The sequence below is a fragment of the Triturus cristatus genome, chromosome 3_2 (genome assembly GCF_964204655.1).
Source record: "Triturus cristatus chromosome 3_2, aTriCri1.1, whole genome shotgun sequence".
Classification (NCBI taxonomy): domain Eukaryota; kingdom Metazoa; phylum Chordata; class Amphibia; order Caudata; family Salamandridae; genus Triturus; species Triturus cristatus.
The window spans coordinates 487,286,600-487,304,920 of NC_140584.1; the positions used below are offsets into that span (position 1 = coordinate 487,286,600).

General features: G+C 48.8%; 1 protein-coding gene and 1 pseudogene across 4 annotated transcripts in view; one reads left to right on the forward strand and one right to left on the reverse strand.

The window, feature by feature from the left end:
* Positions 1-18,321, reverse strand: part of DENND2B (DENN domain containing 2B) — a 1,065,289-nt gene that overhangs the window by 384,179 nt on the left and 662,789 nt on the right. The window lies entirely within an intron of this gene.
* Positions 16,809-17,413, forward strand: LOC146857584 (voltage-dependent calcium channel gamma-8 subunit pseudogene; annotated as a pseudogene).

Sequence of the window (18,321 nt, forward strand, 5' to 3'; positions counted from 1 at the left end):
TCCTTCCTCTAATATCAAGAAACCCTATTGCCATGTCTGTAAGAAACCTGGCCACTGGAAAACTGACTCCAGCTGTCCTAAAAATGGCAATAAAGAAAATGTTCCTCCAAAACCTGCTCCAACACCTCCTGTTACTACTAGTAGTAATCCCCCAGGTGGTGGGAGTGCACCCAAAAACTTAGTTGGGTTCTCTTGGGGAACACCAGTGGACGCTGGCCTAGCCAGGTCCCCTGCATTAGCAACTATGGTCTGTGATGGTGGCGTGGGGTTTGCCAACTTTACCATGAGCCCCAGTATTCTGGGCAGGTACAGACAAGAACCAATAATCAATGGTCAGAAGGCTGTGGCCTATAAGGACACAGGGGCCAGTGTCACCATGGTGACCAAGAGGCTAGTGCCCCTAGATCAGCTTTTACCTGGGTTTAGCTATCAGGTGACCAACATTGATGGAATCAGGACAGATCATCCCATGGCAGTGGTAAATCTCAGCTGGGGAGGAGTCACTGGCCCCAAGAGAGTGGCAGTGTCCCCAAACTTGCCTGTAGATTGTCTACTGGGGAATGATCTAGAAATCTCAGCCTGGGCTGAGGTTGACCACAAGGCCCATTTGAAAATGGTAGGAATTCCTGAGAGAGTGGATGAGACCCTGAGGGCCTCACCTCCACCCCAGGAGGAAATAGAAAGAGTGAAGCCTGAAACTATGGATCACTCTACACAAACAGAGAGCATAGGGGAGGAAGAGCAGTCTTCCCCCCACCAGACTACAGGTAAAGGTCCAGTTTCTCAGGGAACTGACCCTGCCCCTTGTGAAGTAACTGCCCCAGAAGTGGGCAGGCTTGGCCTGCCCACCTCTCTGATGGCAGGGGATCCTTCCAAGGTGGTACCCAGTCTGGAGCAGGTATCCTGCCCCTCTCTACCCTGCCTCAGTCAGCCCAGGGCTGCAGAGGTCAGGGAGGTCAGTGGACCCTTATTGGGCCCCTGCCCAGAGGAACCCCCTCATCAACAGATTAGGGACACCCAGCAGAGTAGTTTCAGCCAGGTGAATATTCCTCTACAAACTGAGGGATCCCCCTTACCCCTAGGTATAGGCACCCCTCAAATGGATGTTGTTGAGCACAGGGAAACCTGGGGCCTAGCTGCCCCAAACCTTCCAGTGCCCTCCACTATTCCAGCCAAAGGGATCCAACCCCCGGCTGTAGGCAGCCAGAGGTTGACCCTTAGGGCCAGATATGACACAGTCATGGGCAGAAAGGCTTCCATAGTGGCCAGTGATCTGAGGAGGTTGAGACCAACCCAAGTAGGGTCTCACTTCCAGACTCAGACACCCCACCAGCCCACCTCTGACCCAAAAACCAATACAGGTAATTTCCCTAGACTTTGGAGAAACTCTAGAACCCCTTGGGGTAGGATTTCCCAAGTGGACCATGACACAGGGAGCAACCATGTTAGTACAGGTTCTTCCTTATATGGCCACTCAGGAAATAAAGGCTTATCTGGACAAGGTTAGCCTTATCTCCTTTCGTTTGGGGGGGGGGTTATGTAGGAGAGTGGAATCTGACTAATGGTTGCCCCCAACTTTTTGCCTGGTATTTAAGTGGTTTTTGACTAGTCTGGCTGGGATCCTGCTATCCAGGACCCCAGCCTATCTGCTTTCTCCCTAAAACTGTTGTGAGTACTCTAGGTACAAACATAATTGGATGCTGGGCATGCCCTTCCAGTCCCTTGTAGATGGTACCCTAGGTACCCAGGGCATGGGTCCCCCAGTAGGCCTACCAGGGCTGCAGCACGTATTGTGCCACCCTGGGACAGCCACCCAAACTGACACCACCAGGCCACTACTGTAGCCTGGGTAAGGTGGTGCTAGCACCCCTTACAGGGATGTAGGTACCCTATGTCCCATACCATTACAACACATATACTCTCATAGGTCACCCCTATGGCAGGCCCTGGTAATCCTACAGGGCTGGGTGCTGAGGTATGTGTGAGGGGGGACCCCTACATGAGTAGGACCTCCCTGCAACCTTCGTAAAACCGTTACTGGGTTGTTTGTAGTGTAGCCATACCATATACTCTTACCGCATTATAAGTTATTGCGTCATCGCTGTAACTTAGGAATGGCTACACAGAACCATATCGTGTTTGGTGTCAAACATGAAGGAATCATACCCCCAGTCCAGCCATGGGCATGGGGGCACGATTCCCCCTTGCTAGGAGGGTGATATGGGAAAAGCGGTAGAATTTGGAAACCAATTTAAAAGTGCACATGTACCACAAAATGGCTACTGTTCGCCACCTACACGACTCTGGCTGGCTGTTGCTGGGGAAAACCCCAGCCTCGCCATCTGGACAATAGGGCTCCTGTGGCAGGGAGGTGCCAGCACCTCCCCAGACAGGATATGTGGATTGGAACAGGGTGGGTGCGCCAAAAGTCCATTCAGAGTTGCACGTAGGCAGCTGCAGAGCCCCAATTCTGCATACACCGCCTGGAACCGGTTCAGGGGCATCCTGCCCCTCGCCCAGGCGGGAAACACACAAAGGGGAGTGGGTGTAGCCACCCTTTCCCGCCTCTACTCTGATTGGTAGGCTCTATTTTGGACCATCCCCTAATCTTGGGGATATATGGGAATAACTTTGCCCTAGAGCCTTAGATTCGTACAGGACTTCACAGAACTGACCTTCGACGAGCTGCTGCCCAGCTGACTGAAGAAATCTCCCTTGGGATAAAGGAGTTATCCCCCTGCTTGGCAGGCACCTAAAAGACTACAAGATACCCGGTTGGAACTTCGTTGCTCTCACGACCTTCGACGCCTTCCAGCAACCTCGAGGTGGGTCTCCAGTGCATCCCAGCGTCCTGTGAGCGTGCCCAGCAAGTCTGAGCACCCTGGACCACGTGGGTGTCGAGATCCCCGCATACCCCGAGACACCGGCCACCTCTTGTCCAGCACACGACCCCGACCAGTGGGGAAGTTGTGCTTTGGCCCATTCTTGAGCCAACCTTCAAGCAGCATTTGTGCCGACCCTCAGCTCCCTGGCCCGCTCCGGTGGCCCGTGGGAGCCCTTTTACGCACTCCATTTTGCTGCCTTCCGCGGTCCCTTGTCTCTCGACTTGTGGGCCCTGACGGAGGACAATCTTCTTTTCTAAGAGTTCCCCTGGTTGCTCCAGGCCTGCTCTACGCTCCCTGCAAAGGAGAGCACCCTCAGACCACGTGGGTCTGCACCAGCAGCTGCTTTGTTCATCTTGCGTGGGTTGCGGTTGCCAATGCTTAGTGGATCCAATCGGGACACTAACACCGCAGCGACCATCAGCCAACGTGGGACAGTCGCCCTCCAGAAGCTGGCCTTCCTTGAAGCCTCCCGGAGCCCGTGACTGCAGAGCCCAGCTGTACCTTCCACACCTGAAGCACCCGACATCCACGAGCTCCTTCCTGTGAGCTCCCTGGTCACTCTGCTGTGACCCAGACTCTGTCCCCTCTGCTTTCAGGTTCATCTTTGTCTTTTCTTCAACTTCAATCTTCACGACTTCAGCGACACTTCCAGCTAGCAGCAGTTTGGACTCCTTTTCCATAGAAAATCAGCCCGCGACCCGACACCAGAATCGACCTATGCACCCGGCTTCCCTGGGGCAGGTAACAGTGGTACTTCGGTACTTCCGTGGTGGTGGGCTCTCCAAAGCCTTAAGTCTCAAGCCTTAACTTTGTACTGTTGTTAGAAGTGTCCTTAAACCTTAATTATTCAACCGCGACATTCTCCATAGGCTAACATTGCGATCCCGACAGCAACTTCTCGCACTGCACACGCCTCCCGTGGGTCCCCTTCCTCTTAACTGTGGGTGGATTCTTAAGGGGCCAGCGATCCTGAATGCCCTAGGCATTGCCTGTAGAATTGTCGTGGTTCTTATACCACTATTTTAGTATATGGTTTGGTCCCCCCCTGGGGCCCATTGATTTCTGTGCTATTTATTGTGTTTAGAAATGCTTGTTTGAATTGTAACTTTGCCACTAGCCACATAAAGTGACTGTGGGATTCTGTCTAGAATAAATACATATATTTTATATATATACCTGTGTGGGCTACTCTTTCATTTGGTTATTCAAGAGGTTATTATGGTAAAACAATAAGCTTAACACTCCTTCAAGACTTAGCCTGAAGGCTGCTCTCCACAGCTACCACTAGGATAGCTTTCTTTAAAGGTTGTCTTAAACCTACCATCAATAGGAGTCGAATTGGACTGGTGCAAGGTGTCCCTATAACTAGGAACAGCATATGCCAGGCCAACTTCTCACAACATAACATAACATTTATGTAACACAATACATCAAATTGACGGACATAGCTACCCTGCGTTGGAGCCAGTGTTGGCATCGTCTAGGACAGCTGGCAGGGTGCGATGGGATAGCCCATTAAGAGGCACCAACTTGCAAATTTAGACAAATTGAATGAACCTTTGTCCCGAATGTGGTTTACACGACGACATATAGCTGGGAAACTATTGTAGTGGTCAACTCTCCCCTACAGAATAAAAGCAAAGAGAAAAGCGCAAACTACCCCAGACAGGCGCTTTCAGGGTAACAGTGATGTCGCACGGGGCCTCGCGCAGCAGCAGTCTCGTTCTTCCTACAGTACATTGTGCCGGAGTTACAGGGCAACTAGAAATGACTTTAAAGACAAAACGAAAGGTCAAACACGCATGCCGCTGAACCCAAAAGAGAATGTGCAGCTTGAAGTATGAAATAAAACATTCACTCAAACAGAAATCTGTTCAACCTTCTCGCTCACTCGGCTTATCATGTTCTCTATTTAAAAAAAAAAATGAAAATAAAGGTTCAACTCTCTAGCCCCTCCCATCTATACCGGGGGCTGCTTCTCCACACACGTCAGCTCCCGCTAGGGGTTGAGGTAACCCCCGCAGGGCTGCCGTCTCCGCCTCGAGTCCCTTTGATTGAAGACAAGGAGTTATTTTTCCCCCAAATGAGCCCAGAGACTGAGGGGGCCAGTGAGTAGGTTACGGGGCCTCTCCCTGCAGGCTGCAGTTAGGGGTCGTGGTAAGGATATCAGAGAGGCCCGGGCAGTGGATCTGAGGGGGACTACTTTGGAGCTGGGGGCAGGGGGGGCTGCGTGCTGCAGACTGTCGGGTAACAAGCATTGCGAATTTGCAATCTATGGCATTGTAAACAAGCATTGGCATAGCCAATAGGTTTCGCCTTTGGGACCTTATAAGTGTTGTAGCTATGCAATAGTTGCATAACTAAATACTTATAAGGTCCCAAAAGCGAGACCTATTGGCTATGCAAAGCGGCCGCGAAAGTGATCGCGATCACGATCAAACATCAAAGCGGCCGTGCGGCCGCGAAAGCGAAAGTAATTGCGGCACATGCACTGTAGCTCTATGCTGGCCTGGTAGCACTTTTTGGAGCCCTCTCAATAAATCTCGCCAGACCAACGCATGCGCTGGGTCAGGCGAGACCTAAAAAGACTAAACCATGGGTACTCACAAACTTTCTCTCGGGGGCCAAATTTACAGTGTGGTTTGTGGCAGAGGGCCGCACTGGTGGGGGCGGGGTCAGAGGGGGAGGGGCGGGGCTAAAGCAACAAAAAAAAATTGACCAAGAGGTTGAGCACAGGTCCCTGCAGCAGACGCCTTCGTCCACTGAGCCACCAGACCCAGCATACACAGATCTCTCTCTCTCCCCCTCCCTCCCCCTCCTTCCCCCTTTCCCTCCCTCTCTCCCACTCCCTCCCTCCCTCTCTCCCACTCCCTCCCCCTTTCCCTCTCCCTCCCTGTCTCTCTCCCTCCCTGTCTCTCTCCCTCCCTGTCTCTCTCCCTCCCTGTCTCTCTCCCTCCCTGTCTCTCTCCCCCTGTCTCTCTCCCTGTCTCCCTCCCTCCATCGCCCTCCCTCCATCGCCCTCCCTCCGTTGTCCTCCCTCCCCCCTCTGTCTCCCTCCTCCCCCTCTGTCTCCCTCCTCCCCCTCTGTCGCCCTCCCTCTGTCGCCCTCCCTCTGTCGCCCTCCCTCTGTCGGCCTCCTCCCTCCCTCTCCCTCAGTCTCCCTCCCTCCGTCTCCCTGTCTCCCTCCGTCTCCCTCCCTCCCTGTCTCCCTCTGTCTCCCTCTCTCTCCCTCTCCCTCCCTCCCTCCCTCTCCCTCCCTCTCTCTGTCTTCCTCCATCTCCCTCCCTCTATCTCCCTCCCTCCCTCTGTCTCCCTCCCACCCTCTGTCTCCCTCCATCTCCCTCCCTCCGTCTCCCTCCCTCCGTCTCTCTCTCTCCGTCTCCCTTCCTCTATCTCTCCCTCCCTCTCCCTCTCTCCCTCTGTCTCCCTCCCTCTGTCTCCCTCCCTCCCTCTGTCACCCTCCGTCACCCTCCGTCTCCTTCCCTCCCTCTCCCTCTGTCTCTCTCCCTCCCTCCCTCCCTCCCTCCCTCCCTTTGTCTCCCTCCCTCCCTTTGTCTCCCTCCCTCTCCCTCCATCTCCCTCCCTCCATCTCCCTCCCTCCGTCTCTCTCTCTCTGTCTCCCTCCCACTATCTCTCCCTGTCTCTCTCCCTCCCTCTCCCTCCCTCTCCCTCCCTCTCCCACCCTCGGTCACCCTCCGTCTCCCTCTGTCTCCCTCCCTCTGTCTCCCTCCTTTTCCCTCCTCTGTTTCCCTCCCTCCCTCGCTCTCTCCCTCTCTGCCTCTCTCTGTCTCCCTTCCTCTGCCTCCCTCCCTCTCCCTCGGTCTCCCTCTCGCTCCCTCACCCTCTGTCATCTCACCCTGTGTGTGTGTCAGCCCTCAGCGGGGCTGAGACAGCTTCCCAGTGCGCACACACACAGCCACACTGAGGCAGCTTCCCAGCGCTCACACACAGCCCCACCCGAGTACTTCACAGGTCGTTAAAAGACCATTTACATGTTAAAGCTTTGTTGTATTTCACCTCTTAGGCCCCTGCAGCTCCACTTTGACAATCACTGGAATCCCCCGGCCCCTACAGAGCAGAGTCTCAGAGTCTGGGCTGCTGCACCGGACACTCTGACAGTGTTAGCTAACATTATTTAATTTTTTTTAAAAACACATGCAGGATGTCTGCAAGGTCCGCGGGACGCCGAGGTAGGCTTGCCGGGCCGCTGGCGGCCCGCGGGCCGTACTATGAGTAACCCTGGACTAAACAAATAGAAAAAAATGGCGGGACACTTTTTTTCCCTATTTGTTTACTTTTGCTACAATTGCGGCACCCGTGCTTTACTTTAACCATGTTAAAGATAAAGCGCGGGTGCAACGATTGCTGCAAAAGTAAAGAAATAGAAAAAAAAATCTATTTTTTTACTTTTTCAAAAATCACGGCACCCGTACTTAAAACCATGTTAAAGTAAAGCACGGATGCCGCAACTGTAGCAAAAGTAAAGAAATTGTTGAAAAAGTAAATCAATAGAAAAAAATCAATTTCTTTACTTTTGCTACAGTCGCGGCATCCGCGCTTTACTTTAATATGGTTAAAGCGCGGGTGCCGCGATTGTTGAAAAAGTAAACAGATAGAAAAAAATCAATCGCTGCACCCGCGCTTTAACCATATTAAAGTAAAGCGCGGGTGCCGCGATTGTAGCAAAAGTAAACAAATAGAAAAACATCTATTTCTTTACTTTTTTAACAATCGCGGCACCTGCGCTTTACCTTAACATGGCTGAAGGTAAAGCACGTGCGCCCCCAAAGTGAAAAGAAAGTAAATAAATAAATAATAAAAAGCATTACAGAGTATAACAAGCGCTCGCCATTCCCGCTGTTTATTTTTGCATTGCGCTTTCACTTTAAGACGGCCCATCCGAACTGGATCTCAGGGCTTGTTTATCTAACACGCCTCTTTTGATAAGAAACTGCTTCACGGCAACCGTGAAGCAGGCAATCCAGTCCGAATGGGCCGTCCCAAAAGGACAAGGGGCGGTAACACAGAAGCCTCATTTTCAATCGGAAGCCACATTTATCATAAATTGTGACGCTACCCAATGAAAATGAGAGGTGGGGCTTAAAGCCCCCTTCTGAAATATACTCACCTAAAATATGTCTTGCATGTGCGCTGCAACGCAGGTCTGCGAGACCTAAAAATGGTCAACCACATGAACTGAAACCTCGCCCCTCCAAAGCTTCACCCCTCCCAAGCTTCCTGTTGGCAAATAGCTCTTTGTGCCACCCAAAAGCAGCATAAGATTCAGCTGATGGGTATGAACTGCACACAGCACTTGGTATTAATAAGATATGGCCGAGGGACACTACTTTACATTTTGTAAAAAATGCTCTGGTTTGATTTGAACCACTATCAGAATTAAATGTTTGCCTGTGCAGGACCATTCTGAAGCGAACAATGACAAGGTCTCATGTGCGTTGCAGGGCAGAGCCCTGCTCCGCCTCCGCGAGAGATTTTGTAAGAGAGGACTTTGAGAAGAGGGTTTTAAGCTCCGCCCCTCATTTCCATTGGCTGGCGTCACCGTTTATGGTAAACTGTGCCAAGCCATTGGAAATTAGGGTTTTTGGTGGACGCCCTTTGGCCTCCGAACTGGACTCCATGGCCTGCTTTGCGTCTGTCGCAAAGCAGTTTCTTATCTTTATGGGGCCAAGTGTTAGAAACACATGGCCCCATAAAGACAAGAGATCAATGCTTGTTTATGTGCTTGGGGCCTGTTATGCTTAGTGTAGGGAAGGCGAGAAGCCTGATTAGTTGTCCGGAGCTCGTCGTACGTACAGTAACACATGCACGAAGTCTGCTGTGGTGTTTCTGCCAGTCCCTGCTTGTTACAGTCTCCGAACGCGTAATTCAAGCAACTGCCAGCTTCAAGCCATTTCCCCCACCCCTCTCCTCCCACTGCACGGATGCCGCGCTTAATGGATCACCGAAGCGGGCGCTCTGTTAAATAAAGAAGAAATCTGCGGATGGTTCCTCCATTGTTCTCCCTCCCTACCCCATCCATGCCATCCGTGTGGCTTTTTTTTTAAAAAATTTTTACGCGGCAGTGTCCACTTAATGGTTCAGTTTATTTGTCATTGTTTGCTGCCATTGTATGGCTTTTAATACATGCTTAGTGATTTGTACCTCAGTTTACATAGATTTTGAAACCTTCGGCTTTTGACAGTAGTGCTGTCTCTCTGCTCACATGGATCTGACAGCACATGCATGTATTCCTCTACTGGACAGATGCTGCAAGCTCGAGTCGATGACAGCAGAAACTCTCTCACATGTTACACAGATGCTGATCTTACACACTCGGCCCTTCAAACGCAGTCTAATTCACCTTAGCTTATCCCGCTCGGTCGCATAGCTATTAAGTGCTCCGGGCTTACATAGCAGAGAGGCCCCCTGAGGTTGAAAAGATCTTACGAGATAAGGCCTCAAAGAAAAGAGTTATCTCTGTGCTTTCCCAGTTCTCCCAGGCTCGAGTTCAACTGGAACAGCAAACCTGACACCGCAGCTTCACTGCTTGCCACTTAACAACTATTCACTGGTGATGGAGCACTGCGCGCTCCAGGCGCTAGAATCCAGTGAGCATGGACGTGCTGCTGGTGGTCTGCTTGATTTCCCTGGCTATGTTCTTGGGGCGCATTCCAACGACACACCGAGGGCTTCTGAGGAATCCCAAACACGCCAAGGGGCAGCTGTGTGTGTGTGTGTGTGCCACAGCACTGCGAGAAAACTACCACTCACCCGCTACTAACGTCCAGAGCCTGATGTGTGGAATCCTTAGAGCTGGGTGACTCCCCAGGGCTTTAAGTGGGATGACAAAACTGGGAAGAAATGGGGCCTTTCATAGGGGCATGACCAATGTAAATAAGCGCGTGGCTTAAAACATTTTAGCTAAAAATCATGGGAACAGTCAAGACTGAACTGCCAGGCCAGGTCCTCCCTGGACCGGAAACAAGCGTGGGTCCCGTGCTCTCCATGCCACTGGAATCAAGCTATCCTGGTTAAAGAGGGGTGAAACCCCGAAACTGGTCCTAGGACACTTGTTTCCAGTACAGGGAGGACCTGGTTTGGCAGTTCGGGCTGGACTGTTCCCATGAGGCACAGGCTCAAGACTCATTTGCATACGGCTGGGTTCAAACTGGATGGCATGGTGAGCAAAAAAACGATAGCTTTAGGCCCAGATCTCTGTACTGGGGTGAATGTATGACATTGTTCTGCATTCTGTCCATCAACTGTTGTTTTTGCATTCGTCACCCCGAGTGGGACGGGTATGCCCAGACATGGGTCCCATGCTCTCCATGCCACTGGAATCAAGCTATCCTGGCTGAAGAGGGGTGAAACCCCGAAACTGGTCCTAGGATGCTTGTTTCCAGTCCAGGGAGGACATGGCTTGGCAGTTCGGGCTGGACTGTTCCCATGAGGCACAGGGTCAAGACTGACTTGCATATGGCAGGGTTCAAACTGGAATGGCATAGTGAGCAAAAAAACAATGGACTTAGGCCCAGATCTCTGTACTGGGGTGAATGTATGACATTGTTCTGCATTCTGTCCATCAACTGTTGTTTTTGCATTTGCTACCACAATAGTCCCTAAAATGGACAGGGACTACTTAACACTACACCTGATATCACAGTGAATGCAACAACATTCTCTATGTTTAACATTTCTAAATTGTACATTTTAATTCATGAACATATCGTTTAGAAAGGTGGGGGTCTGTAATTTCTTTCAGCAACGAGATAGCTGCGCCATTTTGTTCTATTGGTCCTACTCGCAGCCATGAATGAGCTCAGAAAGGGGGCCGATAACAACTCTTCTCAGGCCCTTGTCCTTTTGGATCTTTCTGCCGCGTTTGACACGGTCGATCATAAACTCTTGATCGACCGTGTCAGGGAGGCTGGTATCCATGGTACGGCTTTAAAGTGGATCTCTTCTTTTCTCGAAAACCGGTCGCAGGCGGTTCGTCTGAACTCTTTCTCTGCTAGGAGGACCATCGTGACCTGCGGAGTACCTCAGGGGTCCTCCCTTTCCCCTCTTTTGTTCAACTTGTACATGTACCCCCTGATCCATTCCCTCCGTAGCTTTGAGGTCACCTGCTTCAACTATGCGGATGACCTCCAATTAGTTTTCAAAATTGACTCCTCTCCCACTTCCATAGCAAGTTTTCAGGCTACCTTATGTTTTATTAGCGATTGGATGAACGCCAGCCAAATCAAACTTAACCCTGATAAGACCGAGTTGGTCTTGAGCGGCCCTTCCAATCCGTGGAATAACAACTTTTGGCCTTCAACATTAGGTAACCCCCCTCTACCTACTGAATCCGTGAAAAGCCTCGGCGTAATAGTCAGTAATGATCTGGCTATGAAATCCCAAATCAGCGCTGTGACATCCTCCTGCTTTTTCCATCTTTGCAGAATCCGCAAGATTTCGAGATTTCTTACCACCGAGGCTCTCACTGTGGTTCTCATGGCTCTAGTCATCTCGCGTATTGACTACGCCAACTCTCTATATGCTGGTATTCCAGCGTACCAACTTCATCGCCTCCAAATGGTGCAGAATCAGGCCGCCAGTCTCATTTTTCAGCAACCACGCAATCAACATGTCCGTCCCCTGTTGAAAAGCCTCCATTGGCTCCCGGTGGCCAAGCGCTGTATTTTCAAATTGGGCTGTACCATCTTTAAAGCCCTAGCCGGTCTCGGTCCGGCCTTCATCTCCTCTTTGATCCTTCGTTACACTCCTTCCCGTGTTCTTCGCTCTTCCCACTCTAACTCTCTTGTCGTTCCTCCCTACAAGCGGAAAAAACACGGCGGTCTAAGCTTCATTTCTCGCTCCTCAGATATGGAATTCCTTTCCTCTAGAGCTCAGACTGGAAACTTCTCTTTCTCGCTTCAGAACTCTTCTCAAAACTCTCCTCTTCACTTAGGCCTACCCATAACACCTGGGCCAGTACATTGTTGTCCTCTGTCCTACAGCGCCATGAAACCGTTGGGTGTACGTGCGCTTTATAAAAACTTTTAACATAACATAACATTTCCCTTTACGTTGTCATTGCTGGGAGGGATTTGGTCTGCAGTCTTATGCAATAAAAAAAATCTCATTCAATTAAAATCTTTACATATTTTCAAGAAAACCACATCCTTCCCATTAGTAAATCAGCACCCTTGACCAGGCACCCTACTGATAATGAATGAACCAAGCTGGCATGAATTTCACGCTGCTTGCTCAACCAAGTTACCCATTTTACGAGCTATGTTTTTCAGAGAAGAGGCATCAGTTAAATCATGCCACCAATATAAATCACATCTGTTAACTGCCTTTGATATATGTTTGAAGAACATGCAATTATGTATACCCTTTAACGTTTAGTGTTGCAGTTCCCCTTGACATGCCACACCTGTCAATCAAGGTCTGTGCTCAAAGTCAAAGGTATACCTTGAGCTCACTAGTATTCAGTCAAAAATGGCCCCCATGGGCATCACTTGCTTACCCATGATGTGCATTTTGGTAACCATGTTACAGTCCTGTCAGACCGCGATATTTACCTGCAGTTATGTCGCATTGTGGGTGCGTTCTTGTGTGCACGCGCTGCATTAATCACGTCAATCCTTAAACTCCACTGCAGAACAGCCGCCAATCGGCAATGTCTGCCCTTTGGCAAAGACTACGAGTGTGGCGTCGGTTGGTAATTGTTTCTACGTGCATACGAAGTTTCATGGCTGTAGCCCTCATTTTTCCGACACACTCACTTCCAAGAAAGAGAATGTTCCCACACAACAAAATATCACCTTTCAACTAACATAAGGCTACAAAGACATTTCTGGACTATGATTCACTGCGCTTGTGTCTCCAGACTCCCGCGTGTTCGCTCTCTGGCTCTGAGTATCACATATTCACCTCGCAGGCCTAAAACGAGTTTTAAATTCGGAGTTCTCGTGCGTTTCTGGCACGCGCACTCCAGCTGTGCGGTGCACGTTTGCGTCGTGAGTAGCCACTCGCGGGTCCAAACTCCTTCTTCGAAGGCTCTGGCAGCACGTCAAGCCACACTTCAGCGGACAAACCTTGTCGTAATGTGCTGTCTTCTCATGCAGGCCTGCCTGCGCTCTCTAGAGGAATTACATAACACAGTATTCTTAAAGCAACTGTACCCGCTGCCAACACCGCTCGTCCCTGGGGTGCAGAAGTTCTCCAGAAAGTCGAAGTCTGCATGGAAGGCTGTTTCCTAGCTGGGATTCCTCCTGCGACGTGCTTAAACGCACCTTCTGTAGAACCAGACCATGCATCAGGCAAGTTGGCTCTTTCCACCGAATATTATAAAGCTAAGAAATGGCCTACTGGCCGCTTTTAAACTATCGCTAGCCAATCTTATGTTGAAACGTCGATTTATGTGCGCTTGCAGCTGGCAAGCTCAGCAGCAGAGAGCGATACGTGCCTCAAGTGTACGGATGAGATCACGCAGCAAATAAATCTAATAGAATGAACGTCTAATTAGGAGGGGTGAGAGAAGTGCTTAATTTGTTAAAGAAAGTGATGCGCAGAGGCCAAAATAATTTTTAGGAGCCTGCTGCAACATGCCAGGGGTGTCGAATACCAAGGCTCGCCTGTCATGGTTCACTTCATACCTCTCTCGTCCACCATCCTCCGTTTCTTGGTTCTAAATGTAACTCTTTTTTTAATGCCAGCTTTTTCCATTTGACAATGATTTCTACTATTGTTCTAATACTCCATCTTTTTCCACTTTCTCCCTTTCTGTCTCTAGCTCTGGATCATAATCTGATGTTGAAAAATAAGTCCTGGTTCTCAAAATGAGTGCATGGGGCCACCATCTGCAGTCAGCAACACACTGTAGCTCTGTGTGAGCATTTGACTAGAGCAGGGGTGTCCAGAGTAGGTGCAAGAGGGCCGGATCAAAGCCAGATTTTCAGGATATCCCTATAGGTTCGATTTCGACACAATTAACTAAATATATAACATTTAAATAGTGGTCATCTGAAAATCTGGCATAATTTTGCTCTCTCTGGCTTACACTAATAGAGCATCAAGTTTTCAGCAGAAGTCTGCCATTGCTGACAGACTGCCAGACAGCCTCCTGAGCAGCACCAGAATGGGGAATAACATCAGCCTGAAATGCTTGTAATATCATCCTCATACCACAGCCAGGGAGCTGAACCAAACAAGCATTGGCATAGCCAATAGGTCTTGGCTTTGGGACCTTATAAGTGATCAGTCAGAGGTTTTGGCTTGGCCTTTTTTTTAAGCTATGTAGTAGAGCAGCGTGGCTGCTGCGCAGCATGTTGAAAAGTTATATTGAACAAGAATAGCCACATTCCTAGAAGAGCAAAAAAGATCAACCGACGGAGAAGGGAGAGCAGGTCAGAGAAGAGACGGTGAGGGGGACACTGAAAGGCAGGTACAGGACAGTGAGAGAGCAAGTGTGACAGTCAGCCACACAGAAAGAGAGGCTACAGGAGAGATGTAGAGAAAGGAGATTCTCGCAGAGTCACGTGGAGTGAGAAAGAGACAGATAGTCAGGAGGTAAAGCAGAAGCCAGGGGGGAGAAAGAAAGAGACAGACAAAGAAAGTAGAATGGAAGAGAAAAAGAAAGCTCCGCCGAGATAGAGTACCATACATCCGTTAGGTGAAAGAGGGTGGGATTAACTGAGGGAGACAAAGAAAGTGCAGCGACAGAGGTACAGAAAAAGAAAAGAGACCAAGAGAGTGCCAGATATTTGCCTAGCACTATTCCTATTCATATGCCCTTGAGGCGCTGGTGACCCAGAAAATGGGAAATAGGGTATGGGGGGGGTTGGGGGGGTAGTCAAGAGTAATATGCTGGCTGCGAAAACTGGTAACTATGGAATTATATGCTCTTGAAGCCAGAAGATTTGAAACCACTAACAGGCACATTGATTCACTTCTATACCCTTAATATGACTGCGCCAACATAATCATCCTTCCGCAATCTGACCACAGCCAGAACCTAGAAGGGCCTCAGCTCACAGGAGGCACTGGAATTACACGATTCTATGGCTGCAGAGTTTTTCACATAATTATGGTTTTGTGGCAATATATATTATCTGCTGCATATCTCAAGATATTAAAAAAACATTGTTTGTAGCTCAAACAGTTGTAAAGTTAATTAAACCATGGGACCATGTGTTTGCACACAGTGGAGGGCCCTTTGCAAGGTTAACTGGGTATTCAGTTGCCTATTTCTGTATTTGTTTGTTAAACTAGCTGGTACTAGTGATGTGAAATTGTTGCCCAGACAGTATTAACATGTGTCATGTGTAAAAAGGACAAAATAATAAAGTAATACTGTTAAAATGTGTCGCATTATGCCGCATGTTTTGCCTTTTCTTGTAGGATAATTTAGCGTTCTACTGCTGCTTAATTCCAGGGACCCTGACTATAGAAATGAAAACAACAAAGAAACAGCAGGAAGAAAAGGAACTATTGTTAGGGAAAGCAAATTGAGGTAAAATGTGAACAGGGACAGCATCACTGACAATAGTAATGGATCTACAGAGTCATTGTATAGAAGGAGATCTGCCTTGTTGCTTCTATGGATAAAAGCATGCCTCTAAATTCTGATACGGACAGCTATGAGAGTCAGTTTTCAGCTAGTGAAGCCCTTGTGAGCACACACCAGAGTAGGCTTTTGTTTATGTGCAGGGATGTATCTCAGCCATAGAAGTCAGAGTCCTCGTTTGGTTGTAAAATAAAATGAAGCACCGCTTCGGAAGGCATCCTATCTCAGCAGGAGTGGCTCACACCTGTGCAGCTGGAGCTAGTCCAACCCAGAGCAGTGCTTTGCAATGATAGTTTACATTATTTGAGCAAAAAAAAGTTCCTTTTTAGGCAGGAATCTCACACGGAAAATCACTTAATCTCCCTGTGGATGCATGTAAAGCGCTCAGACACCTTCGGGTTAAGTTTGTGCGATAAAACGGCGAAAGTAAATTAGGATCGACAAAAAACACAAGCAGTTGTTTAAAATCTGCTTTCATCACAAATATGTTTTAATATGCAGAATAATTTGCATTCTATCTACTAGGCATACAATTTAGTGGGCATTTGAAACCAGATTTGTGTACAAAGCAGTTTTTAAACAAGCGCTTGTGTTTACAGCCGATCTTTGTTCAGTTTGCAAGCGCTTGTGTTTTCAGCTGATCTCGTTTGCAAGCAACTAACGAGAGTCAGCTGAAAACACAAGCGTGTGCAAGGTGAACGAGGATCGACTGAAAACAGAAGTGCTAGTTTAAAAACTTCTTTCTACACAAATCAGATTTTATGCAGATTTCAAGCTGCACACGGAACTAAAGTGTCAATGTTTTATAGTTACGCAGCATGGCAAGAGTAAATGCGATGGTGATACTGGAGTTAACGAGACATCACTTGAGCAGACTGGCGTGAACTAAGAAAGAAACCCAAAAACAAGCATTGGCTGCGCGACGCAGGAAGTTTGTAATAAGAGAAGCTGACGAGGATGGAGTGGGAGAAGGGAGGGGGTAGGGCAGGGGATTTACGCGGTGTAAGGCTTAATGAGCCATTACAGAAACCCAGATGGCAACTGTGCACGTTCACGCGCGCAGACACGTACTCTTGAGGCCAGCAAAAGCCTGTGGGTAGCACTTTGAAAACCTACTTACTAAATGTCTCGCAGATCAGTACATGCGCTGGCTCAGGCGAGACCTAAAAATGTATGTTGCCAAAGAATGAAGGATGAAATATAATGAAAAATCAGCATCTCCAAGAAACCATGGGGTTTCTATTACATAGAAGGTCTTCTTGCAAAACATATGTGCACCTTTCTAGCCAGGACATATCTTTATGAACTAATTAATGCTCTATTTATTTAGTTAGCTATCAAAGTAATCAAAGTAATACATCTTTTTCATTCCTCCCACTACTGCAGGTCTGAGCAACATTATCGGAGTGATCGTTTACATATTTGCCAACAATACGAGCAAGCCAGCGGGCAAGTCTCATGATGAAAAGAAAAGCCATTATTCGTATGGTTGTTCTTTTACTTCGGAGGGCTATCATTCATACTGGCACAAATGATCGGGGTCTTGGCTGTCAACATCTACATCGAAAAAAACAGGGAGGCCCATTGCAAATCTCGCACGGAACTTATCAAAAACCCGTCGGCCATTTTGCGACTGCCTAGCTACCGTTTCAGGTACCGCCGGCGCTCCCGCTCCAGCTCTCGGTCAACCGAGCCCTCCCAGTCCTGGGACACGTCGCCAGTGGGAGTGAAGGGGGTCCCATCAACTGACATCTCCATGTACACCTTGTCCAGGGATCCCTCCAAGGCCAATGTCAGTAGCCTGTACAACACAGAGCAGGCAGATCACAGCTTCCTGCAGCTTCACAACTGCTTCCCCAAGGAGTCTGGGGTCACCGTGACCGTCAATGGCCCAGCGTCCAACACGGGCACGCTGGGCAAGGATGGCTCCAACACCAACACGCTAAACAGGAAGACCACGCCTGTGTAGGGAGTGGGCACGCCCAGCGTGTGTATTTGTGTGAGTGAGCGTGTGTGGAAGTGTGTGTGTCTTGGCGAGTGTTGTGGGAGGAGGTATTAGCCATTATTGCCATTAAGCAACATGAGGAAGATTCCAGAAATGCTTTCCTTCACAAAGTATGAACGTTCGCAGAGATAGATCAGGAAACTGGAACTTGGGGACGGAGAGAGGAAAATGAAATAGTAATACATTGCATATAAAGAACAGAGAAAATAATGTATGTTTAAGAACTCTGAAAAGAGGCAGTGCAAGAAAAGAAAACTAAGACATGAAAGGAAAAACGCCTTGTAATAAAAGATATGAAAATATAAACGAGGAGAAAAAAGTAAGGGATGATTTAAGCAAAGAAGGAAAGAATGAAGAAAAAAGGTCTGGAGAGAGGAAGGATGGAAACAAGGAAAGGGGTGAATGTGGGAAGAAAGATAGGAAGGAAGTAGGGAAAATAATATTTTTACAAAGGTAAGAGGTTTCTTTCTGAAACGTAAGCATATCCCAGCTTTGTTGGGTAGTTAGATGGAAGCTGCTTGCTGTGTTGCTGTTAGATCCCAGAATGTCGTGGCTCAGATACAGGGCTTCAGAGGAAGGAACCAATCCCTGAAACTCTACCCCACAGTGCTGAGTGGGGTTGAGCTTGTCCTGCAGGCCTGGTGACACAAAAGTGCAAGGTTCCTTGTGCCAAGTCACTTTTTTTTGTTGTTGCATATTTATATAGCTCAAACTCGACCCGAAGGCATTGGAGCGCTTTACAAGAGCACAGTATTTACATTACACATTCAGGCAATGGGAGATTAAGTGATTTCCCCAGAATCACAGGATGTGGACGCGATCCCGAGGCTCGAACCCTGGTTTCCAGCACCAAAGTTGGCAGTCTAGCCGAC